Source organism: Choloepus didactylus, chromosome 14 (genome assembly GCF_015220235.1).
Source record: "Choloepus didactylus isolate mChoDid1 chromosome 14, mChoDid1.pri, whole genome shotgun sequence".
Classification (NCBI taxonomy): domain Eukaryota; kingdom Metazoa; phylum Chordata; class Mammalia; order Pilosa; family Megalonychidae; genus Choloepus; species Choloepus didactylus.
This window is the reverse complement of record NC_051320.1, coordinates 8,751,846-8,778,805: the sequence shown is the minus strand read 5'-3', so window position 1 is coordinate 8,778,805 and position 26,960 is coordinate 8,751,846. Positions and strand designations below refer to the sequence as shown.

The 26,960-nt window shown below is 38.0% G+C and overlaps 1 protein-coding gene across 2 annotated transcripts in view; it reads left to right on the top strand.

The window, feature by feature from the left end:
- The first annotated feature begins 5,887 nt into the window (after positions 1-5,887).
- PCMTD1 (protein-L-isoaspartate (D-aspartate) O-methyltransferase domain containing 1) overlaps positions 5,888-26,960 on the top strand; it is a 95,123-nt gene continuing 74,050 nt past the window's right edge. The window contains exon 1 of one of the 2 annotated variants that reach the window (XM_037802673.1): positions 5,888-6,092. The gene's annotated coding sequence lies outside the window, so the exon portion shown is untranslated. The remainder of the gene's footprint in view (positions 6,093-26,960) is intronic. The other variant, XM_037802669.1, reaches the window with a different exon arrangement.

The following is a 26,960-nucleotide window of genomic DNA, read 5'->3' as shown; positions in this document are numbered from 1 at the left end:
AATTGGAAAAAAGGAGAAAGAGACCAGTTTTTACAGAAATAAGAGTATCTTAAATACTTTTGTAAATAATATACTAAATGCTGTTTTGTTAATAAAATAACTTCTTTTAATCTATCATTTTAGTAGCTTAAATATATATAGCTATGATATATAGTTGGCTAGTTATGGTAATCACTTCCTGGAACTGTTCTAACTAGGGAGAGAAAACAGCCTCTTTTGCAAAATTTGAAACTAAGACACAATGTAAATATTCACATAGGGAAATGATTTTAACTTTGGGCTTTTCATCTATTATAAAAGGGAGCAAAATCTGATATGTGGAGAGAAGACAGGTTCTAGGGCAAAAGAAAAAGCAAAGATAACCACACAGTTCTAAGAGTTCCCAATAGATTATGCTCATTATATAAATCTTACAGTTGTTTAGGATGAAGCAATTAAAGTTAGTACATATTTTTAAGTTTATATACCAATAAGTTATCTAATTCATAAACTTCTTAGGCTCATGAGATAAAAGAATCTCACATCATTTCATAAATGAAATTTCCTGCTTCCCTTTCTTTTATCCACAGAATCTGTAGGACATATCAATTAACTTACTAATAGAATGGATATTATCCATCACTTAAAATAACACTTGGCTAATTTAGTATTACATTAATATATAATTAGTATTAGGCAAATGCAACCAGTAAACCTTATGAAGTCTTAATTTAGGTGACAAAGGGGTTATTTGTATAGCTTTCTTGGAGAATAATGACTTTTAAAAGCCCTTCAGTCAGCAGAAAGAAAGAGGTGATGCAGAATCAGTACTAAGATCCATTATCAGAGATTTGGCCTAAAATAACAGCCATCCTTTAAGTGTCTTTGATACTTTAATGTATTATCAGGTGAAATAAATAAGATACATCACATGCAGACACACAACAATAAAACACATATATGTGTATATACAGTATGGTTTAAAGTTATTTGAGACTAAATTTGAAATTATATCTAATTGGATGTAGTCTGCACAAATAGGATTCATTTTAAATATTAAATAGGACATGAATTTCTGAAGTATTTACTTTAAGCAAAATGGGGTCAAATGATTTTGGGAAAGTATAATTTTCAGTTGTACATACAATCCGTTAATTATGTAGATTTGAATGGTTACTGAATCTGAAAAGCTATAAACAACTTTTTAAACATTAAACTTTTCTGTTCCTCACTATTTGCTGGGAATACTTCTGGTGGTGGGAAATGGCAGGAAACAGCTAAGTGAGAGTATTTACATAAGTTGCTTATCTCAGAAGAGTTGAATTCTTTGAGGTTTCAGGTTTTTAAGAAATATATATTTTTTAAGATTCTTTTTCTAAAATAACTTTGCATACAATTTGCCATAGTTTTTGAAAGTATTCCGAAGTTTCAGATAATACAGAAACGCCATGCTACCAGAGTCTGCTGATCAACTTGGAATTGGTTGAGCAATTTCAGAGTGCAAAAAAAAACCTCAACAAGAACACAAAATCAAACAGTAGCTACTAAAGGTTAAAGTCCACCAAAAGCAGCAGTGGTGCAAAATGTAGGGCAATTTTCAAATGTGGAATTGATTTCTCCTGCAGTCTTTTCTGCCTCATGTACAAATACAAATAGAATCTTTGTGAACAAAACAACAGCAAAAAAATAACAACATATTGTGGCACAAAGGACTGAGAAAGATTTCATAAAGGAAGAAATAGTGAAGTCCTTGAAGAAGAAGCACAATTTCCTTAGAAAAGAGATGGTAATATTGACATTGGGAATACCAGGAATGGGATATTGTTTTATTTCTTACTAAAGGAAGCCTGTTCTCTATCCAATTTCTTATCTATGAATTTCTGTGTATTATAGACAAAAATAAGGGGTGTACTCAAGAAGTTGTTTCATGGTTTGAACCAATGATTCTCAAACTTTACTGTGCATCAGAATCAACTAGAGAACTTGCTAAATGTTTGCATCGCTAAGTCCTTTGGTGAGTTGATTCCACTGATCCTGGACTATTCTTTAAGTACTAGTTTAAATGATGTCTTTTCCACTTTTTTCTAAGGATAGTCTTATGTTGCATAGAGCTCCTGATCCTGAATTTTGACAACAGCGTTTCTCAATATGTGTGATAATGACAAACGAAAATAGTGGAACACAATACCAAGGAGTTATCTTGTAATAAAAAAAGTGCTAATGGCTATAGACAAAGGTTGTCAGTAAAAGTCAGAAGATCCCTTTTTGTTTCTAACTATGAAGATAGCTTTCAATTTCCTCCACTTACATACACATTTATTTATATATTTTATAATTTATACATATTATATAATATGTATGTTACCATTTCTCTGGTCTTAAGCTTTCTTCTTCATTTTCAAATTCCAGTTCTACTTTAAAAAAATTACCACCTTCCCAACTAATTAAATTTGCTTCTTAAAATCAACAAGGAAATGTTGTGTTTTTGCCTTTCAGACAGAAAAAAACAAGTACATTGAAGCTAATTATCTTTTAGAGAGGAAGCTTTTGTTTTTACTGTTGTTTTTTGGGGGGCAGAGTGGTAGACTTGTAATGGTACTGGAAATAGTACATGGGAAAAAACCCCGCAGAACAACCAGTTCCATATTTAGCAGGATTTTAGTCCTGGGTTTTCCCCAGACATTGCAGTTCAGATGGAGGAAATTCTTTCAGGCCCTACAGACCTGACTGACCAGACTGGCCTCCATAACCATAACCAAGGCCTATTATGCAACACAGTATTACCAAATAATCAGATGACTGAAGGTTAACCTGGGTAACATGTATAGATCTCCAATTCTGAGGCTGAAGAAAACGTGACAATCTAACTGCCAGGCCTATGAGAAGTGTAAACTCCTAGGGTGGTGAGAGCAGTTTAAAAAGGTGAATTCAATTCAGCTTAATAAAGCATTGATTGAATGCCTTTATGCATTACAGCCCAACTAAAGTGTCAAAGAGCAATACCACCACACCTAGGGAATTTTCTGCTTAATAATAAAATTGAAGCAACCTGGTATGAAGAATTAAGTTATTACAGCAAGCATTACCGCTGTTGCTAGGACCAGACTTGCTGAAATATTGGACCAAGAACTCTAAGAATAAATTGTCTCCAGGCTATCTAAATTAATTAACATCCAAACAAATCAATAAATAATTGTAGATGACAGAATAGTTTCTAATGTATCCATTCAACAAATGCCAAGTACTAAAGTTGTAGCAGACATCAAATTAGGACCTGGAAAGCAACACATCAGGCAAGTGTCCAGCCTTCATGGATTACAAGTTAGTACAGAAGACAGAAACACAGGAAAAAATTATAAAGGAAAAGTACAAATTGGGGACATCATCAGACTTATTCTGACGGTGTGGATGGGGTGGCACTATGAGGCCTGAGTATCAGGAAGGTACAGGGTTGATGGCCTATTTGCTGTTCAACTACTCACCAAGAATGGCACTCAGTCCTACTTATAAACAAAATACTTACTAATAGTCTTATTAAATATGACTTATATTCAACTTCAATGCAATAGAGGAAGAAGAGAAAAAAGGTCTAGAATTCTGAAAAATTCCAATAGCAGAGAGGAGAAAGTAAACAACACAGATAAAGAAATCAAGAGGAAAAAAAAGATGTAACAGCTGTTTAATGATTTCAGTTATTTCCCTAATTTAGATGGCAATTTCTACTCATTCTACTTGTGGTAAGTAAGAAATTCTCACGTGCTAAAATTTCTGCTTGCAATAGCAGAAAGCTAATCCTGGAAGGCTGTCATATTATGCCACCACAGTTAGGAGTGCCTTCAGACCAGGCAGAGAGCTAAAGACGGAGCTGATGGAGCTAACAAGCTCTACTCCAGAGGGCAGAGTCACAGAGATTTTGTACAGTTCAGAGGTCAGTATCCACTGGGTATGTATTCATACTTTGAAGCCAAATAATGTGAAATTATTGACTTGAAGGGCAGGTAATCTTAGCAGCAATTCTGTTCTTGTTTTAAAGTTATTTTGTGATTTCAGCTTTGACCTTGCTTGTCTGTTCATCTTACATGAATATGTTACTCAAATACTTTTGCACAAAACCTAAAGAGTAGCCACCATCAAAAGTAGTCCACAAATACCTAGGTCCCCACCTGAGATTCTATAAAAGATTCACTCACTAAATTTTATCTCTCAGAAACTTAAATCTACCCGAGTGTTCTTGTGTCACACAAGCACTAAAACCCGGAGGCAACAGCCTCTTCAAGAACAACAATCAGCTGCAGCCTCCTTCCCCATACTGTCGACACCCCCTTTCAATATGAACACATTAGGGTGCTCACCGCCTAGACATCTCGGAAAATGGAGAAAAAGACTGAGAGGAATGGGTAGCAACAAACAAGCCAATATTTAACAAAGGTCTATGAATACTGAAACTTTATATAAATATACATACATTTTTTAGATGCTAGCCTGTTGGAATAGCTGGAAGAAGGTAAATGACAGGGTGGAAATTTGCTCTATAGGTACTCGTTGAATTTTGCTTTGAAGGTCTTCACCTTTCTGTATATACTCTACATTGCATAATAAGGAAAGAACTGAAACTGTGAAACTGTAACCCATAACAATTTTTGAAATTACCTATATAACTGCTTGTTCAGCTGTACATCAAAATCAAAAGTTACCTACAGAACTGCTTGTTCAGCTGTACATCAAAATCAAAAGTTAACACTTTCTGTATGTATGTCATATTTTACAATATTGGAAATAGCTCAAGTTGTGAAACTGGAACCCATGACACCTTTGGAAGTTTGTTTAACTACTTGTTAAATTATACCTTGAAAATTATCACTGTTATGTATACATGCTCAAGTTCACAATAAAAAAAGGCATTAAGAAAAAAAAAAAGAGTAGCCCACACTCACGGTCAACACATCTGTAAATCAAAACCGAGGAGAATTCAAGCAATGTCAAAGAAACGCGCTCAACCCTACTAGTGGCTTGGAGCGGCCCATCCAGAGGATGACTAGCTTACAAGAAAGCAGGCCCTGTGGCACAGAAGTCATAGAATTTAGGAGAGACATAACGGCTGTTATGCGTACTAAAACTCAATGAAAAAACCTTATGCAGTTCTCTAGGACTCCTGCAAATGTGAAGAGCGCGTTTATTGATTTGGTGCATCAGTGGCAACATTTTCCCAGGTCGCCTGACCCCTACGTCTCCTTTCCGGTTCTCAAATTCCCGTGCCTTTCCCTCAAAATCCTTCCTGCTAGTAACAGACACTTGCACAACGTCTTCATCGGGACTGAGTCCTCAGTTTGTTGCAAGAAGATGACATCTCAGCAGCGAGGTGAACAACCGCGTTCCCGCGGGTCCGAACGGCTGCTGCAAGCGCAGGGCTTTGCGGGCCGAGGGCCGGGTCGGCCTCGCGCAGGGACCACGGGGACGTCTGACTCTAAGGGGAAGAATGGCGCAATTTGAAGAAAAATCCTTGGCTCTTCTGATAAACCAGTGAGCATCCTCCACAGAAGCCTCTGCAGTTACCTTGCGGGGATCGCCTCCAAACCTACAGAAGCTGCCCTTCAAGATGTAGGACACGGTGAGAACCCCACTCCACTCGGTGGGGACCGCTACAGCCCAGGTCCCCTCAGCGCGGGATCCCTCACAGGAGACCTCCTCGCAACCGCTCGGCTCACGCAAACCCAGACGTAAGGAAGAAGGGAGGGGACAGGGCGACGCTCTGCTCTCGCGGGATCTCCTCCCACGGCCGCTGTGCCCCAGCCGTAGTCAGACCTCGCGTTGATTGGGCCCGGGGGCGGGGCGAGCCCGGAGGGGGCGTGCCCAAGCTGTTCTGTTTTGGGCGTCCTCAAGCTAGCTGCCCTCCTGCTCGCGGCCGTCTGCGCATGCTCGGGTCCCCGACGGCCCTGAGGCCGCGACTGTCGGGTTTTCCCCACAGATCCTGCCAGCCCTTCCCTTCCCCCCGGGCGGCGCGGCGGTGTTGTTGTGGCGGGGGCGGGCGGCCGGCTGCTGCGGAGCCCGCGGAGCCCTAGCGCCTGGACCCGCGCGCAGCTCGGCGGGCCCGACCGACCGGCCGACCGCCGCAGGTAACGCCTCCCGCGGACCCTGAGTCGTCTTGATTGGGGCGGCCGCAGTGCCGGGGTTGGGGTCTGGGAGCGCGGAGGGCGACCGGGCGATGGACAGTCGGAGGCTGAGGAGGCCTGGGGGTCGGAGGGGCTGAGGACTGCGGGAGTCGGGTGCCGAGGGGAATTCGAGGGTCTGACGGGGCCCGAGGGACCGACTGAGGGTTGGAGGTTGAGGGGCGCCGAGGGGGAGTGGAGCACCGAGGAGCCAGGGGACTGTGGGGGGTCCGGCGAGAGCTGGGGCGGGGGCGCCGCGTCCTCGGGCCCAGCCTGCGGCTCGGACCGGGGGCTCGGGGACCACGGACGCCCCGATGTTGCTCAGAAAGACGCGCGCGGGCTCCTTAGGACCTTTTCAGATCCAGCCCTGGACTTTCTGTTGTTTTGATTTTTAAGGAAGAGGCTCAAACCTACGTAGGCTCGGGGAAGCTTTGGGGGCTGGGACTGCAAGGGATTTGAGAGGTTAGAGAAGGGCGCTACCCTTTACTTTCTTTTTGTTTGAGCGCCTGCTGCTGTTTGTGCGAAGTGCGGTGTGGGTCTTAGTACTTAGTTACTTCCAAAACTCCCACTGGGAGGACCCGGGAGTTGAGCCAGAGGGAGTAATTTTGCGAATTCAACTTTAAAAAAAAAAGAAAAAAAACTTTTATTACTTTGTTTTTGTATGAACCTTTTTTAAAGTAGAGAAATAGTACCTATGCTTTTTAAATTACAAATCAGAAGGATTTGAATACATACGAGAAAGTATGCTTTTAATAATAGTTATTTTCCCCCAGTTAATTATTTGAAAATTGCTAAAGTACTACGGGCTCTAAAAAAAAAAAAAAGTAAGCCAAACGATAAAGACATCCTCTCCCCTTCTCCTCAAACAAATGTTTCCGTCTTACCACCCAGGGTCGCCAGTCGTCAAAAGCGGTGTATAGCCATTCAGATATTCCTCTGTGCATATTATGGGCTTTAAAAACAAAATTGGGGTCGTATATGTCATTTCGTTTTATTGGTTAACCATACATAAGGGATCTCCCTCCATTTCATTACACACCTCATTCTTTTTAAAGGCTACATAGCTATTTATGTATTTAATTCTTTAATGCTGAACATTGTCTCCAGTTTTTCAATAATCAATAGCTTTTAAAAAGAGCTATAAATCAATAGTTTAAACTGTGTGGTAGAGCTTTCAGGATGTGGAAGGCCTGAGGGGAATACTTTCATATTAAGCAAGTTCAGTAACATGTTTACACAGAGCTTAATAGTAGCTTATGTGAGGCTTGTATGACTTCATAAAGCAGGCCACTAAAGTAGTTTATTATTATTTTTTTTTTAATTTTTATTTTTGAGTGCATTTTTCAAAGTAAATTTAAATTCCTTAGAGTCAGTTGGAAAAAAATCACGTTCCTTAAACATGAACTGGCTGACATGTGAAGAGGAGTTAAGGCAGAAGGCCAGAGGCCCATTAGTTTGTATTTCAGACAACAACAAAAAAGCAGCCAGGGATTAAATATTTTGTTAAGTAAGCCATGGGGAGTAAGCTGCAGTGGAAGGATGATATTAGACTGCTTATTATTAAATAAAAAGGCTACTAAATCCCTGCTACATTGTGTGTTTCTCTGTGCAGAAGAGCTGGAGGCTTTGCTGATTTAATCACCAACTTGCTTTTTATTAAACATTACTATGTATTCATCTTGGTGCTAGTCTCTAGGGAAAACATGGAACTGAGTAATATAATCATAAGGAACAGTCTGGTTTCTAAACATGTATAGCCTGGAATCTTAGGCTAAGTTGTGTGGGATTTTATTTGGGGAACTGTGTTTAAAAGGAACCAAAAATATCCTTGGCATTTTAGTTATCCTTGTTGATAATAATATGCTCTTATGTATTTCTCACAGTGACATAATTCTCCCTGTACTGTAGATCAATAAACAGAGTCTTTGAGAGGTAACCGAATTGCTCAAGATTCCATTGGCTCTTCAGACTCGAGGATGCTTAATCCAGGAAGTGGTGTTTCCTACTCTGCCATGCTACCTCCTGTTAGTGAACACTGCTTTACAAACTTGATCTTAGAGTTTCCTCCTCTTCTTTGTAATGTTTCTCCAAAGTAGAGATGTGAATATAATCTTATGGTTTGCAAAATAGTCTAAAGGATAAGTAGTGTGAAATTATAATGGTATCATTTAAGATGGCGATTCTGGTGGTATATTAAAATATCAAACTCCTTGACCTGTTGCTGTAAACCAAGAAGATGGGAGATTGTATTAATCACTTTGCTTGGTGCCATGATAAATTTGGATATCATAATAAATTGTAGCTCTCGCAGGTGCTTATTCATTACAAACTTGGATGAATGATCTCATTTCATTAAACTTTATTTTTATGAACCCAGTTGAATACTTTGTAAATTAATATGCTAAAAAGAATACAAAAAGGGCCTTAAAAAGTCTAAAAGGATTAAAATTTGCTTATTTCACTTTTGGTATTTTATAGTCCCTTAAAAATGCACCATGACAGACAACTTAATAGAGTATGTGTCATAATATTATGGTATATTAATCTATCTTAGTTTTCCAGCAGATGTGACAACTGTAGTTTAAAGAAATATGGCAAATAATGACGTTTGTAAAGTATGATCAGTAGTTTGCATTTGAGAATAAACCGACATAGAGGAAAATATTTGAGCTTTTTTATGGTAATTGGATTCATATCTAAGTGGTATGTCTGCCATTCATTTTCTCTTCGACCACTTACACTGAGTGTGAATGGGTTGTATAGTTGTGGGATATAAATACTTTCAGCACCAGAAAGATCTCTTTAGAATATTTTATGATATATTGACCTTTAGGTATTGGGGAGGGAGGTGGGTAGATAGAGGAGTCACATGTTCTGTATGTGTGCATGCACACATTCTTAAAAATGAGAGATCTTGTTACTAATAGGAAGAAATAGAAAGCTTATTTTCCAATTTAACTGGGAAACCTTTTTGGGGACATATATTCATGAGTAGCCAGAAATAAATCAGCTATATAAGTTCTATGAATGATAAAAAAAAAAAAGAATTCTGGAGTTTAAATTCTAGTTGGGATTTAAAAACTCATTTGTATAAAATAACCACTGTGGAATTGCTTAGAGGACCTGTTCACTGATAGTTCTGTTTACTCTGCCTGTATTGCTCTGCTGAAGGATGAAAAACTTATCCTCAGACCTCAGTTCAAGTCATGTTACTTCTGTGAAGCCTTTCCTGGCTCCTTTCCTTATTTCTGGTTGTGTTTTCTACAGTCGTACTGTTGTATTGCAACTTCTCACGTTTGTCTTCTTATGACACTGTAAGCTCACTGAGGACTGAGGACACCCTGTTCATCTTTTTATCAAGTAGGACAATATTTGTTAGGACATTAGCATGTATTAGTTTGGATATGCTCACTTTGGGTTGGTCATTGGACAGTTGTTGACCATAGGAAAAGTGAGGTGTCATGGAAAGAACCTGCCACTGGCCACTGTGTTACTTTAAACAGTCGACCTAATATGGCTTCAGTTTTCTCATTTGTAAAATGAGGGAGGGAGAATTAGACAGTGTATTCAGTCACTACCACCACCCATGTCACTACCATCACAATCACAAAACAGTCTCTACTGTCAGGGTTATGGTCTGTTGGGGGCAAATGATCTCTGATCTATTCCCGGCTTCATAAATAGTGTACATACAAGGGGTAATTTAAAGGTAATAGATGAATTTGCTAAATTAGGGAATGGAGAGGGAGAGAATTATAGACATGCAAGGATCTCGTTTAGTTAACCTTTTTAGGAGTGAGGGAAGCAGGAGTAGCTAGTTAAGATAAAGGGAGACAAAATAAAGGGGAGAACATCTGAGAATTAGCTGTCAAAGTAGACAAAGGGAGAGGGTTTTCTGAAAGAGTGGTGATCAGGAGAGTCAAATGTGTGGATGGATGTCAAGGAAGATGAGAACTTAAAGGTTACACTTTTTGCACTTTGAGATACTCAGATAATATCTAGTTGTATTTATTACCTATGGTTTTAGCCATTCATTTTCCCTCTTTGCTGAGGTTCCCAATTCTGCATCGTCAGCCTCGTTTTCTTATGCTTCAGATAAGCCTTTTTATTTTCTCCCTGATAAACTCTTTACCTGGTTGCCATTTTGTTATGTTGAATCAGTATATTCAGAAATAAACCCCTTTTCCATTGCAAATTTAATTTTTATTCCCCTATTTCCTTGTTTATATTAATGACCATAACATTCTCTTAGTCATCTAGGTTCAAAATCGGATAGTCACCTTTGATTCTTCACTCTCTTCTTCAGAATTAATTTTTGTCATTTTATTTGCATTGTGCTTTCTGATTATGTTGTTTTCCTTCCCATTCTTCCAGCAACCATGCATGTTAAATCTTGCCTCAGTGGTTATCAACAAGACACATCTCAAGTTTTTAGGTCCTACTATTCATCATGCATGTACTGCTCTCAAATTCATTGTCCGAAATGAAGCCCTGATGATGTTGTTTTCCTTGCCTGATGACAGAAACAAACAAAACAAAAAACACTGAGTGTTTTTTATGTGAACCACTGTGCTGAATGTTTTGCTCTTATTTGGTCCTCATAATAGTTTTGGGTTGGTAGATTTTGCTGTCCCTACCAGTTGAGACTTTGCAAGCCTGAAGGAATTGCTGGTAGGTAGAACAGCTGGGATTTGAATCCCAAGCATGTCTTACTAGTCTGTGTTCTTGACCACCATGCCTCCCCTGAGTGGCTCCAGATTGACTTTGTAATCAAGTCCAAGTTCCTTAGCATTGCCTTTCAAAACTGTATTATTTGGCCCCAGTGCCCCTTTTCAAACCTATTTCTTGTTTTAGTAAACTTCAATTTGCATTATTCCTGGAACATACCTAACTACTTTTTTGGTTTCTCATGCACTTTCGTTTCTTGGAATTTTCTCTCTTTTCCCATCTTTTCCTTTAAAAGTCCACCATGTTAAAGACTACCTCATACCCCATATTTCCCTAGAGCCCCCTTCCCTTGTCTGTGTAGAAATACAACTGTTTAACCTCTTGATGATACTTTCTACTCTGAATTTGTTCTTGAGTACTCTTAACAGTTGTAATTGGATTGTGAGATACTTCAAAGCATAAACTGTGCCCCTATTGTTCCTTGTATCCCCAGTGGATGCTCAGGAAATCTGTGCAAATGACTTTGAAAATGGTGACTGGTAAACTGGTAAATTGACATGTAATTGGTATTTGATTTTAACTGCTAGATGATACACACACACACACACACACACACACACACACATACACACAAGAAAAATAGCTTTTGGGAATTTTTAATTGTGTATGTAATAGAACCAGATTTTCTTGTCATAGGCCATGATGAGTTCTTTCTTTTCAGATTTATTATTAGGTAATTGTAAGTTGTTTATTAAAAAAAATTCAGTTTTGTTTTTCTGTTTGCACATGTTTGAGTTATTGGATGTTTTGATATTTGAATTCTTTTTCATGTTGAATTGGACACGATTTTTGACTGCAATATTCTCAAAGCTCTCTGACCTCACAGTTTCTTCTATACTACTGTGGATATGAAAGGTAGAGTAAAGCTATGCCTGTAGTGCAACATTATTTTATTCCTTTTGGTGATAATTAGGACTTCGTATGATCAGCTGAGATGTCCTCACACAAAATATACATAACTCTTAGATTCCTAAAGAATTTATGTGAAATTTCAGTAAACAGCCTTATCAAGTTAATGGTTATCATGCGGAGGTTACAATTTTATATTTCTCTTATATCTCCGTTTGCATCTATACTGTGTAACTTAATTAGTAATTAATTCTTGCTTTATTAAATAAAAATGGAGTCCTTGCTGTTAAGACTTGAGAATATAGGATATCTTGGTGATGGTGATGGAGGAGACATTTGGGATTTCTCTTTGAAATGCTACAGAGCATGATTATAAGGAAGAGAGACATTCTCAAACTAAGCAATTTTTCATTCTGCCTTCAACTTCACAAAATGTTAAAGTAATCACAAATAATTGTTTGAAGATCTAAGTATATTAAGCAAGATTAAAACAATTCATTGATTTTAAAAATAGGTAATATATTCGCATGGTTGAAATTTTAAGTGGTACAAAAAGTATATCAAGTGAAAATGTCTCCCTTCTCAGCCTCCTAGTTATCCTACTGGGTGGTAGTCATTCTTATCTCTGGAATAATATACAAGAAACTAATATTTTTTGTGTATAGAAGTAATTATGAATATTTCTTTTCTTCCCATTTATGTAAAGAGGTACACTGCAAATTTTTTTTCACAATTACTTTTTAAACAATGGACCCCATATTTTTATTTTGTTCTGGGCCCCACAAGTTATGTAGCCGGTTTTGCTTCCTTAGGAATCCCAGGTCTGGTGGGGGAGGTCCTCCTCTCCCTTACAGGCTATATAGAACATACACTCTCTGACAGGGCAGACTTCTTTGCCCCTTGTGAGCCCCCAGGCTGATGGAATCACAATCCTTGCTCTGTGCTTGGGGAGCTCAAAGACTGATGGAGGAGGCATGGCTGCTGCCCTTAGGCAATGCCTGTTAGGATGCAGGAGACAGTCTCTTTAGTGAGCCCACAGTCAGATGGTAGAGACACAGACCCTGCCTTGGGGACTTCAGAATTGATGGAAAAGACCAGGCTCGTGTGAAGCTGAGTTGGTCCCTGCTGAGCCTCAAGGGCTCTGACCAAAGGCCCCTGGGGCAGGTGTTGATTCCTACGGGAGCTGCCAAGGAGGAAGAGCCTGGACCTGGGCCCTGGTAGGGGAGGAGGGGAGATGAAGCCATGGGGCCTTGTTGGGGGTGCAGGCTGGCTTGTGTGAGAGGGCTCTGGGAGAATTCCAGGAAGCATGGTAGAGCTTGGGAGCATCACAGTGTATCTTTAATATCATTCCATATCAGTAGATAAATTACTTTTTCATATTTCTAAAAAAAAATTTATGCAGCCGTAAGTAGCTGCTATATATAGCAACAGCTATATAGATTTGTGTATATAGATATAACTGTATTTTCTACTGATGGACATATAGGTTGCTTCCAGTGTTTTACTATCAGAAACTTTGAGGCAGCTCTTTGAAGGGAGAAAAACAGAAAGTAGAAGTTCTTCCCCAGTAGGGGAAAAAATAAAGTCTGAATGCTGGAAGGGGTGTTTCTTAGTGGGGAGTGAAATGGGTTCCTTTTCAGACCTGATGGTTAATGGATAAGTGAATGCAGAGAATGATGGAATCATGCAAAGACACTTGTTGGGCTCCATTATTGACAATTGAATTGAAATGAGAAAACTGAAAAATCTGCTCAAATAATTAGTTGCTAAAAGAAGAATCTCTTCTATGTTTATATTAGTTTTTTTCTATTTGTTTCTATGGGGAAATGTTTTTTGGAGTTGTAGATCACAAAGCTAGGAACATATTTTTCCTTTCATTCTAGTAATAGCTTTTATGATAATATTTCTAGTATAGAAATAAAGGTTTGGTGGGGAGGGGGAAGAGTAGAAGCTACACTGTGAATTGATCAAATAGAAGACTGGCGATGGCAGGGATGATGGGCTTTGAGCCATGACCAGCTTTGAGCAAGGTGCAGCACTGCATGTGTTTGGAAGCTAGGTGCTTAGAAATGATGGAAACTGGCCTAGGAGACTATATCCTATGTTGTATATTTAACATAGGAAACCTGTTCAGGGGATAAACTAGATCCCTGTGAATCATATAGAGGGAAATGTCATGGCCTAGAATGCAATATATTTTATGTGATCATTAATTTTTTTATGTAAAATTATGACATGTTTAAAACCAAAATTCAAACTATTGAAATAAAGTCCTCTTCCTCAGCAGATCTCCCCCATCCATGAGGGTTACTTGTGTAATGGTTTTTAACAGTTTGGTGTGATCCTTTCAGACTTTTATGCATGAACAACAATAATATTTTTGTGTATGTTAAGAATGCTAGCAGAATTCTATTGAATAACAAATAAATGACAAGAATGGTAAAGTCAGAATCTAATTGAATAACAAGTAAATAAGGTGACGGTGAATACAAGATAAATGTTTGAATGTTCTTTGATTTCAGACCAAGGGTGTTGTAAATGCAAAGTATTGTGTAAACTGTAAAAGCTTCTTAGTTTCTGTAGCTGGTTTATCAGGTTGTGCATACCAAGTCATTTTCTTCCCAAGATGTACTTTTCTTTTTTTAAGTTTGATTTACTGAATAGTGATTAATTATCTTCCCTGTCATTTTCTAGTCATTTTATCCTAAATAAGAGATTTGAAGTCTTTTTTTTTTTTTTTTTTTTTCCTGATAGGTATCCAAAAATTAGTTTTTAGATCTTTGCTAGGTATGTCATTTCTTTTTATGATGGCACTGTGTTTTCAGCCTAGGTCCATATGTTTTGGATTTTTTTGAACAGTGGTGGTTCATTTGCATTTAACCCATTGCTGTACACCTGTGGTTCTCTTTTGATCAGTTATGTAAACTCTGCTAGGCATATTGTAGACATAATAAGTAAAAGGGCCTTTGTTTTTGCCTTTTTCATATAATTCCCATGAATTACTAGGTAATATGGATATAAGTGAAAGAAGATACAAATGATCAGGAATGTTATCACCTAGGAATGGTATACCCTTTAGTTAATTCTGAGAGACCTCTGTTTTAATGAGAACACCAACAAGAGAAGTTCTGCTTTACAGATCCTTCTGCCAATTAAGGCAAATAGACTTGGTGATGAAAGCATGGAATATGTGAGTGCTTGAGTTTTCTCTGACCCGGATACTTGTCTGCTAGGGTGTGGTGTTTGAGTAAACAAGGTTGTAGTTCAGTCTCAATTTTGCATGTCAGATAATTTTTGCACATTTACAGCCATAGTACTTGGTGATTTAGCTGTTGGTTATGGAGAGCCATGGGTGAACTGGTGAATGGATCAGTCAGTGCACATGTATGACTGCTACCGGATAAATGTTTGAGAGTTTTTGTTCTGATTATGTATCATTGTATCTTTGTAGTCCATCTTAAAAAAATCTTGGATCTTAAGTTTAGTAGAAGGAAATATTTAGAAATGCCATAGCTCAAAAACAAATGCAGAACAGTCTTTGTTTTATAATATATTGGAGGATGGTTTATTTTATTTCTGTGACTCCTGTAAGTCCTGGCACTCTTAATTCTCATGTTTTTAGTGTAGTCTCCTGATGACTAAAGTCGGTGTTTTAGTTCCTGGTCAGTCCTGATACTCAAATATAAGAGCAGGTTTTAGAAGGAATGAAGGTAGTCGTTGCAATGCTAGTTTCAAGGCAAAGCCTAGCAGCAGTCTATAGTGATTTAATATATATTGTAGATTCTTTCCTGAAAGACATGCTTTAAGTACTTCTAAACTATTTTAATGGGCTTGTCTTTTTTCCTGCAAATAGAATATTGAAACTTTATTCCTTTATGGACCAGAGAAATTATTTAGAAATTAAAAGATCTAGTCTTTTCTGTAGTGATTTATATAAATATTTGTTTACTGTAACCATTCATGAAATTGATTTGGTTCTGTAGGAAAGGAAGGAAAGTGACCATGGACTTACAGAAGTTGAACCACCTCATTGTTTATGATGAAAGGGCCTCATGTAAGTTTTCTTTTTCCTGCTCAGTTATCACTATTTTTATCATTGGTTCATCAGTGATTTTATTATACCTAGGTAGCACTGATAAAATGAATGTAGTCCACACTAATAAATGAATTATGTATACCTATATACATATATAGATGTGTGGACATCTGTTGTGTGCCACTCCAGTAGGCACTATTCACATAAATAAAATGTAAATGGCATTTTCTGTACTGTTTGAGGAAAACTCAACACTGCTTTCTACATGAGTGATTCTTCTTGGAATTGTACAAGACCCTGATATCTTTGATGTTTTAACATTGTCACATTTTATATAACTTTCCATTTATTTAGTCTTCATAACAGTCTTGTCAAAGAGTCAGGGAAATCTGTATTGTTATTCCCATTTTATAGATGTATAAACTGAGACTCAAAGTTACTGCATTTTTCTGAATGTGCTTTCTTGCTGTGAAGTAGTGATGTGAGAGTCAGTGATCTTCAGTGTTTATGGACACAGGGCTTGGTGGGAGATCGACCTAGGTTTGAATCATCTTGTCTCACTAAAAGAAATGAGAAATTACTGTAGTCCACTAGTACTTTCTTGACACATTACTGTCACTAATGTTCCTCATATTGGCTGAGTCACCAAGAAATGATTGAGGTATGGTGGGTATTCTCTAAGAATTAGAGTTCTCTAAGACTGTAGAGAGACTACCATTAATTTATTTTTAATCTTTGGAACTTAGAGTTATCGTTCACTTATTTTGTAACAATTCTTTTTACTGTCAGTCGTGCTAGATAAAAGTCATTTTACTAAGCTTAAGTATGCATGTTATTTCATTTGATTCTTAAAACTGAGGTTGATCAGTTTTATTGAGGTAAGGTAAAGACCATGAGTTCAGACCTTCATAAATATGTTTGATGCTAGGCATTCTTCTGGGCATTCTTCTCATTGTTACCTCAAATCTTATTTATAAAGAATTTTGTTTCTGGGTTAAGTGTCTGCTTGCTTCCTTTCATATCCATTAGTGCCTTCTGTTGTGTGAAAGCATTACTAAATTCAAGTCCTGCTCCTAAAGGTCTACTAGTCTTTTAGCTAGTGTATCTTTCCATTCATTTTTAGTGATACACAAAAAGCATTTACCATCAGGAAAATCTGTTTTTAAATGGGTGCTCCTTCTTGAGGCTAACCAGGAATCATACTACATTAAAGGTTTGACAATTGTGAATGTGTTACATGTATCCTAGAACGTATCAAGAAAACGGGTGGACCATCATGGTACAGGGTCTTGACTCATGCAGAACTGATTTTTTGTGAGCACTCAGAATGAATCTGCATGGTTGCTTTCCACTGTCCTAAAAGTACAGTCAAGAAGTAGGCAGGACAAGTCTCTACCATTGTGTTAAGCTTGAAGTTTATATTTAAGCAAAATTTCTCTTGGTGTTCTAAGATATTAGAAGTGCTGAAAACTTTTCATGAAACTGCTCAAGGGTTAGGAATGAATGTACATTTTGTACTATGAGAAGAAAATGATTGTATGGCTCAATAATAACCAAAGCAAAAGGTTGATGGTTGTATCTGTTGCATTGTTTCCATTTGGTACTTAAAACTGAGTTTCAAGGTCTTCATAAAGTTTTTGTACATTTGGCCTATAATACATTTATTATTGTTTTAATTAGATGACTTTGGACTGTCTTAAGAATGTGACCATTCCTTATAAAATTATCTGTACAAAAAAATAAATTCCAGGTTCTGTCAAGGAATGATAAAAGCGTATCTCTTGCCACGGATCCTCCTTGCAATCTCTTATTTCTTCTCCTGTATCCTGGGTGAGAAATGGAGGAGGTGGAGAGAGGATTTGGGCTGAAGTTACACATGAATCCTTATGGAATAAAGTTAGTGTGATAGGCAAATAGTGCCCCCCCCAAAAAAAAAAAATTCCACGTTCTAATCCCTGGAACCTGGAACCTGTGAATATGTTATCTCACATAGCAAAGAGGAATTAGGGTTTCGGATAAGAATTAAGGTTACAAGATTATCTTGGTGGGCCTGCTGAAATCACAAAGGTCCTAAAAAGTGAAAGGGGGAGGTAAAAGAGAGAACCAGAGAGATGGCAGTGTGAAGACTTGGCCTGGCATTGCTGGCTTTGAAGATTGAGGAAGGGGCCTTGAACCAAAAAAATGGTGGTCATTGGAAGCTAGGAAAAGGTGAGGAAACCAGATTGTCCCCTAGATCCTCCAAGAAGGAACACAGAAAGGACACCTTGGTCTTAGCCCTGTGGGAGCTATGTCAGATCTCTGGCCCCCATAACTGTAATAAATTTGTGTTGTTTTAAGCCATTAAGATTTTGGTAATTTGTTAGAGCAGCATTGGAAAACTAATACAGCAGGTTTATTTTAGCTATTTGATTTCTTGGGGAAGTGTTTTCTAGATAATTACCCCCCCCCCCCCCAAATTAAGATATTTACAAAACTGATAACACTAGTAGTGCTAAAAGGAGTGTATTTGAGGCCTGCCAGATGGGATTTCCTCTCGTTTTTGCAACATCTTGTAGCACCTCTGAATTTCTAGAGCTTCTTCGTTGAATGGGTAATATTAGTATATTGGGCAGGTGAATCAAAATGGTGTGTAGGATGCTGTTTAAGTTGGAGAAAACTACAGATATAGAGTGATCTAGTAACAGATGATAAGGATAATGACAGAATGGGGTTTTCATTAAGGGAAATGGAGCTATTAAAGAGGGTGCCTGGTTTGAACAGTGAGAGGCTTTGTAGAAGATTTTGGTTTCAAACATTAAATTTGAAGTGATAGTGGAAACCGCCCCCCCCCACCCGAATCTTTGAGATTACTCTAACATCTTAGATACTGGATAATTGGTGCTAAAGAAGATGATGATTCTTAATTAGAGCAAGAGAAAGGAGAAAAAACCTGCCCTAAAATCCTAAGGCAATTTGTTAGTAGGGAGGAAGGGACAAAATTAATAGCTTATTTAAATAGCTTTTCTGGAGTCCAGAAGCTGTGTTTCTTGTGAATTTGCTACAAGGAGTCTTTCTAGTTTGGGAGAAAGAGCATTGTACTTGAAGAAATTTTATATACCCTTTGTTCTCACTAGGAAAGAAAGACCTTTACATTCAGGGTTAAGTGCACAGATACATTTCCACTCCAGACTCACCAGTTGCAAAACATGTTTAGAGAAGTTAGTAGTTGAATAAGACAAATGAATAAAAATTACTATCTTTGAAAGTATTTTTGCTCCTCCCAAACACATAGATCTCACACCCTCAATATATACTAAAATAAAACAAATATCCCTGTAGACACGTAAGGCTGTTTTTCTGGCAGTTACCGCTTTCATTTGTTTTCAGTGTATTTTATTTTTAGGCCGGTAGTAAAGTATTTGACTTAATTAGAATCATTTATTACTGATTTATTCCAAAATTGTTTTCTGCTAAATGGGTGATATAACAAAATTATTATATTCTTTAATGCCTTTTTACATATTTGTGGTTTTCTCTGTGTTCCTACATTGCTGAGACTTTGCTTTTTTCCCAGTAAATTTTTTTTGTTTTTGATGTTCTTTTCCTTATTCAATTTGAAATGTCACTAGCAAAAAAAAGTAACCTTTACTAATGCTTATCTCTGGCATTTGTCTTTGCTTTTTCCCTCTCTCTTTACTCCTTTGTGGACTTCTATTTTTAGCCTGCCTACCAACCCACATGAAATTTAAGGAGTTTTTCAGTGGTTTTATTTTGTCCTTTTCTAGGTGTGTTAATCATGTATGTCTGTAGGGGAGAAACAAGGTGTACCAGGTAGACCATGTGCTGTATGTAGTTAACAAGCTTCTGTTCAGACTTGCTCCCAGTAGAGGAGATCACAATGATGTCCTCCTGGGTAAAGCATACGTGTTTGAATATATGATGGCTTTCCTGGGCAGGACAGGAACTTGAAGGTGGCTAAATTGGTAGGTGCTGTCCTCAGTCCTCTTAGTCATTCTTGGCCATCTAACTGCCTTCTTCTCCATGATCAGAATGGACAGCCTCCTAAATACAGAAAAGCTGATGACAAGTGTTTAACATTTGGCCATGTAACTAAGATAAAATACACTCAAATACTCAGAAATTAAAAAAAAAAATGACTGCTTATAGGATATAGCAAAAGTCATATCCAAGGTATTGTAGATGATTTGGCTGGCAAAACTTGCTGTTTGCTAATGCTGCTGTTAAGCAAAGTACGAGAAATGGATTGGCTTTTATAAAGGATGTGTTTGATTACAAAGTTACAGTCTTAAGGCCATAAAGTGTCCAAGGTAAGGCATCAACAATAGGGTTCCTTCACTGGCGAAAGGCCATTGGCATCCGGACAACCTCTGTTGGCTGGGAAGACACGTGACTGGTGTCTTCTTGCTCTTAGTTTGTGTTTCAAAATGGTGTTCTTGAAAGTGTCAGCTTTCAGTGGCCATCTTCAAAATGTCTCTGTAAGCTGCAGCAGCAAGCTCCTTCTGTCTGAGCTCTTATATAGGGCTCTAGTAAACTAATCAAGGCCCACACTGAATGGGCAGGGCCACACCTCTATGGAAATTATCTAATCAGAGTTATCATCCACAGTTGGGTGGATCACATCTCCATGGAAACGACTTAATCCAATGATTCCAACTTAACACTAATACGTCTGCCCCCACAAGACGGGCTTTCTCTGGGGGGGGGGGGGCATAATATATACAAGCCAGCACAAAAACAATATTGAATTCTCAGTTCATTTTATTACCCAATCGTTTGTCCTTCATTCCCTGATTGTCTTGAGTGTAGCCTTTCTAATTTTCAAGATTGTATCAGTCTATGTCTAATCAGGAGAGAAAAACCACACTGTAATTCAAACAGGGGAAGTTTAATGTAAAGTATTAGCTATAACAGGAAATTGACTAGTAAGAAGTAAAGAAAACTCTTAAAAAATACAGAATTAGCAGATATAAGGAACAGCCACTATAAGGCCTGAGACTAGGTGCCCAAGGAGGAGGTCCACCCAGGGCTGAGATTCAGACCTTGTTGAGGAAGGTCCAGCTGTGGCTCATTGGATGGGAAAGAAGTTGCTGTGGTGCCTCTTGATGGAACTTTCAAAAATCTGTCCTCTGGAACTTGCTGGAAATCTACCCTCTGGGGTGCCAGAGAAAGGCATTTGCAGAGAGGTATTTCACCCAAGACAGTCTACAGAACCCAAGGCAGGGAGCCTGGGAATCTGCTGGCTGGCGTACTCTGCAGGACCCTAGGGTGGAGAAGCCTTCTGTCTTTGCTGTAGGAGCCTGCCTGTCCAGGACTTTGGAACCAGAGAGCAAAGCCCTTTCTTCTCCAGTGTCTCTCCAGTGCCATCTACTGATGCACTGGGTCAACACTACTCATCTGTTGGAATTAATATAGGAAATCAAGTATTTTGGTTTGTACCTTTGGCATTTAATCCCTGGTGGAATCAGGGCAACATATTCTGTTGCTCTAGGCTTTTCTTGAAGCATGTCTTTGTTGCTTTTGTTTCCTTGGCCATTCAGAAACTTTCCTTCTAGCTAAAATAATGGTAGACTACTTTTGACTTAACGACCAGTTCTTTTGTATTTTTTATTCCCAGTTAGCTGATTGCAACTGTTTTCTGCTTGCCTCCTGTATTCTCTCATATTTAAATGTAAAGTAGAATGATAGTCCCTGGATCAAATATTTGAGCACCACTCCCTTCTTTTTGCTGCAGTGACTTAGATTACTGGCTTCATCTACAGCCACAGTTCCCTGGTTTATTTGAACAATATAGGCTTTTGTTGTTGCAGTTGTTTGATGAAGAGAAGCAAAAAAGAAGGAATTTTATGTCAGAAACGGCATCTTTTTTTGTAGCTTTTATTTTATGATGCATTGGAAAGAAACTCAACCAAGACTCAGGAGCTGTGGATTCTATCAATATGACCTTGGACATGTATTTTTGTCCTTCTTGGGTTTCACTTTTCTCATCTATGATTGACAGGGTGAACTAGATAATTTTAGGGTTTTATTCTTTACAATAGATTATTATTTTTCTTGACTTTTCACAAATTTTTAAATGCTGTATTTTTATTTTGGCTTACATGCATAGGAAAATATATGGGTTATTTTTTGTGTAAACACACTATCATATTGGAAGTTTGAAGGCGAGATTTTGAAAGTCAACTATATAGCTTGACTTTGTTTATCATGTACCCCACAAAATGTAAGTTCAAACCTTTTTTCCCTGATCCCAGCCATATATATATATGTATTTTTTTAAATGCAGTTTTATTGAGATATATTCACACACCATACAAACCATACAAAGTTAAAATGACAGGTTCACAGTATCATCCCATAGTTTGTGCATTCATCTCCATGATCAATTTTAGAACATTTTCAGTACTCCAGAAAAGAAATAAAATAAAAAAGAAAACCTCAAATCCTCCCATATCCCTTATTCCCCCATTATTGACCCATAGTATTGGTGTGGTACATTTGTTACTGTTGATGAAAGAATATTAAAATGTTACTGTTTCCCTTAAGTCCATAGTTTGCAATAGGTACATTTTCCCCCATTTACTACTCTATTATTAACTCCTTGTAATAGTGCTGTACATTTGTTCTAGTTAATGAAAAAACTTTTTCATATTTGTACAGTTAAACACAGTTGTCCACCACAAGATTCACTGTATTATACGTTCCCTTGTCTTACCCTCCAACTTTCCTTTTGGTGACATACGTGACTCTAAACTTCCCTTTCCACCACATTCACACACCACTCAGTACTGTTAATTATTCTCACAATAATGTTCTACTGTCACCTCTGTCCATTTCCAAACATTTAAGTTACCTTAGTTAAACATTCTGCACATATTAAGCATCCTCTCCCCATTCTTTAGCCTCATTCTGTATCCTGGTAACCTGTATCTATATTTTTTATGTCTATGAGTTTACATATTACAATTAGTTCATGTCAGTGAGAGCATACCATATTTGTCCTTTAGTGTCTGACTTATTTAACATAATGTCCTCAAGGTTTATCCATGTTGTCACGTGCTTCAAGACTTCATTCCTTCTTACAGCTGAATAAAATATTCCATTGTATGTAAGTACCACATTTTGTTTATCGATTCATCGGTTGATGGACACTTGGTTTGTTTCCATCTTTTGGCAATTGTGAATAATGCCGCTATGAATATCAGTGTGCAAATGTCTGTGTGTATCCCTGCTTTCAGCTCTTCTGGGTATATCCTGAGTAGCAGGATTGCCAGGGTTGTAAGGTAGCTCTATACCCAGCTTCCTGAGGAACTGCCAAACCGTACTCCAAAGCAGCTGTACCATTTTACATTCCTACCAGCAGTGAATAAATGTTCCTAGTCTCCACATTCTTTCCAATAGTTGTAGTTTCCTGTTTCTTTAATAGCAGCCATTCTAGCAGGTGTGAGATGATGTCTCTTTGTGGTTTTAATTTGCTCAGCTACTGAAGCTGAGGATCTTTTCATGTGCTTTTTAGCCATCTATATTTCCTCTTTGGAAAAAATGCCCATTTTTAAATTGAGTTTTTGTTTTTTTTATTGTTGAGTTGTAGGATTTCTTTATATATTCTGGATTTTGAACCCTTACTTGACATGTGGTTTCTAAATATTTTCTACCATTGAGTTTGTTGCTTTTTCACTCTTTTTTTTTTTTTAATCATTTTATTGAGATATATTCACATACCACGCAGTCATACAAAACAAATCGTACTTTCGATTGTTTACAGTACCATTACATAGTTGTACATTCATCACCTAAATCAATCCCTGACACCTTCATTAGCACACACACAAAAATAACAAGAATAATAATTAGAGTGAAAAAGAGCAATTGAAGTAAAAAAGAACACTGGGTGCCTTTGTCTGTTTGTTTCCTTCCCCTATTTTTCTACTCATCCATTCATAAACTAGACAAAGTGGAGTGTGGTCCTTATGGCTTTCCCAATCCCATTGTCACCCCTCATAAGCTCCATTTTTATACATCTGTCTTCGAGATTCATGGGTTCTGGGTTGTAGTTTGATAGTTTCAGGTATCCACCACCAGCTACCCCAATTCTTTAGAACCTAAAAAGGGTTGTCTAAAGTGTGCGTAAGAGTGCCCACCAGAGTGACCTCTCGGCTCGTTTTGGAATCTCTCTGCCACTGAAGCTTCTTTCATTTCCTTTCACATCCCCCTTTTGGTCAAGAAGATGTTCTCCGTCCCACGATGCCAGGTCTACATTCCTCCCCGGGAGTCATATTCCACGTTGCCAGGGAGATTCACTCCCCTGGGTGTCTGATCCCACGTAGGGGGGAGGGCAGTGATTTCACCTTTCAAGTTGGCTTAGCCAGAGAGAGAGGGCCACATCTGAGCAACAAAGAGGCATTTGGGAGGAGACTCTTAGGCACAAATATAGGGAGGCCTAGCCTCTCCTTTGCAGCAACCGTCTTCCCAAGGGTAAAACTTATGGTAGAGGGCTCAACCCATCAAACCACCAGTCCCCTATGTCTGTGGTCATGTTAGCAACCATGGAGGTGGGGTAGGCGAATACCCCTGCATTCTCCACAGGCTCCTCAAGGGGGCACTACATCATTTTTTTTTCCTTGTTTTTCTTTCTTTCTTTTTTTTTTTTTTTAACTTTCCCTTCTTTTTTAAATCAACTGTATGAAAAAAAAAGTTAAAAAGAAAACAAACATACAATAAAAGAACATTTCAAAGAGACCATAACAAGGGAGTAAGAAAAAGACAACTAACCTAAGATAACTGCTTAACTTCCAACATGTTCCTACTTTACCCCAAGAAAGTTACATAACATAGCAACCTTTCTGTGAACTTGTTCCTACTATATCCATCAGAAATTAACAGACTATAGTCATTTCTGGGCATCCTCAGAACGTTAAAAAGCTTATCTGTTCTTCTTGGATTATTGTTCCCCCTTCCTTAATTACTCTCTACTGCTAGTTCCCCTACATTCTACATTATAAACCATTTGTTTTACATTTTTCAAAGTTCACATTAGTGGTAGCATATAATATTTCTCTTTTTGTGCCTGGCTTATTTCACTCAGCATTATGTCTTCAAGGTTCATCCATGTTGTCATATGTTTCACGAGATCGTTCCTTCTTACTGCCGCGTAGTATTCCATCGTGTGTATATACCACATTTTATTTATCCACTCATCTGTTGAAGGACATTTGGGTTGTTTCCATCTCTTGGCAATTGTGAATAATGCTGCTATGAACATTGGCGTGCAGATATCTGTTTGTGTCACTGCTTTCCGATCTTCCGGGTATATACCGAGAAGTGCAATCGCTGGATCGAATGGTAGCTCTATATCTAGTTTTCTAAGGAACTGCCAGACTGACTTCCAGAGTGGCTGAACCATTATACAGTCCCACCAACAGTGAATAAGAGTTCCAGTTTCTCCACATCCCCTCCAGCATTTGTAGTTTCCTGTTTGTTTAATGGCAGCCATTCTAACCGGTGTTAGATGGTATCTCATTGTGGTTTTAATTTGCATCTCTCTAATAGCTAGTGAAGCTGAACATTTTTTCATGTGTTTCTTGGCCATTTGTATTTCCTCTTCAGAGAACTGTCTTTTCATATCTTTTGCCCATTTTATAATTGGGCTGTCTGTACTATTGTCATTGAGTTGTAGGATTTCTTTGTATATGCAAGATATCAGTCTTTTGTCAGATACATGGTTTCCAAAAATTTTTTCCCATTGAGTTGGCTGCCTCTTTACCTTTTTGAGAAATTCCTTTGAGGTGCAGAAACTTCTAAGCTTGAGGAGTTCCCATTTATCTATTTTCTCTTTTGTTGCTTGTGCTTTTGGTGTAAAGTCTAGGAAGTGGCCGCCTAATACAAGGTCTTGAAGATGTTTTCCTACATTATCTTCTAGGAGTTTTATGGTACTTTCTTTTATATTGAGATCTTTGGTCCATTTTGAGTTAATTTTTGTGTAGGGGGTGAGGTAGGGGTCCTCTTTCATTCTTTTGGATATGGATATCCAACTCTCCCAGCCCCATTTGTTGAAAAGACCATTATGGCTCAGTTCAGTGACTTTGGGGGCCTTATCAAAGATCAGTCGGCCATAGATCTGAGGGTCTATCTCTGAATTCTCAATTCGATTCCATTGATCTATATGTCTATCTTTGTGCCAGTACCATGCTGTTTTGGCAACTGTGGCTTTATAATAAGCTTCAAAGTCAGGGAGTGTAAGTCCTCCCACTTCGTTTTTCTTTTTTAGAGTGTCTTTAGCAATTCGAGGCATCTTCCCTTTCCAAATAAATTTGATAATTAGCTTTTCCAAGTCTGCAAAGTAGGTTGTTAGAATTTTGATTGGGATTGCATTGAATCTGTAGATGAGTTTGGGTAGAATTGACATCTTAATGACATTTAGCCTTCCTATCCATGAACATGGAATATTTTTCCATCTTTTAAGGTCCCCTTCTATTTCTTTTAGTAGAGTTATGTAGTTTTCTTTGTATAGGTCTTTTACATCTTTGGTTAAGTTGATTCCTAGGTACTTGATTTTTTTAGTTGCTATTGAAAATGGTATCTTTTTCTTGAGTGTCTCTTCAGTTTGTTCATTTCTAGCATATAGAAACATTACTGACTTATGGGCATTAATCTTGTATCCCGCTACTTTGCTAAATTTGTTTATTAGCTCTAGTAGCTGTATCGTCGATTTCTCAGGGTTTTCTAGATATAAGATCATATCGTCTGCAAACAATGACAGTTTTACTTCTTCTTTTCCAATTTGGATGCCTTTTATTTCTTTGTCTTGCCGGATTGCCCTGGCTAGCACTTCCAGCACAATGTTGAATAACAGTGGTGACAGCGGGCATCCTTGTCTTGTTCCTGATCTTAGAGGGAAGGCTTTCAGTCTCTCACCATTGACTACTATGCTGGCTGTGGGTTTTTCATATATGCTCTTTATCATGTTGAGGAAGTTTCCTTCAATTCCTACCTTTTGAAGTGTTTTTATCAAAAACGGATGTTGGATTTTGTCCAATGCTTTTTCAGCATCTATTGAGATGATCAGTTGATTTTTCCCTTTCGAGTTTTTAATGTGTTGTAATACATTGATTGTTTTTCTTATGTTGAACCATCCTTGCATGCCTGGAATGAACCCCACTTGGTCATGGTGTATGATTTTTTTAATGTGTCTTTGGATTCGAATTGCAAGTATTTTGTTGAGAATT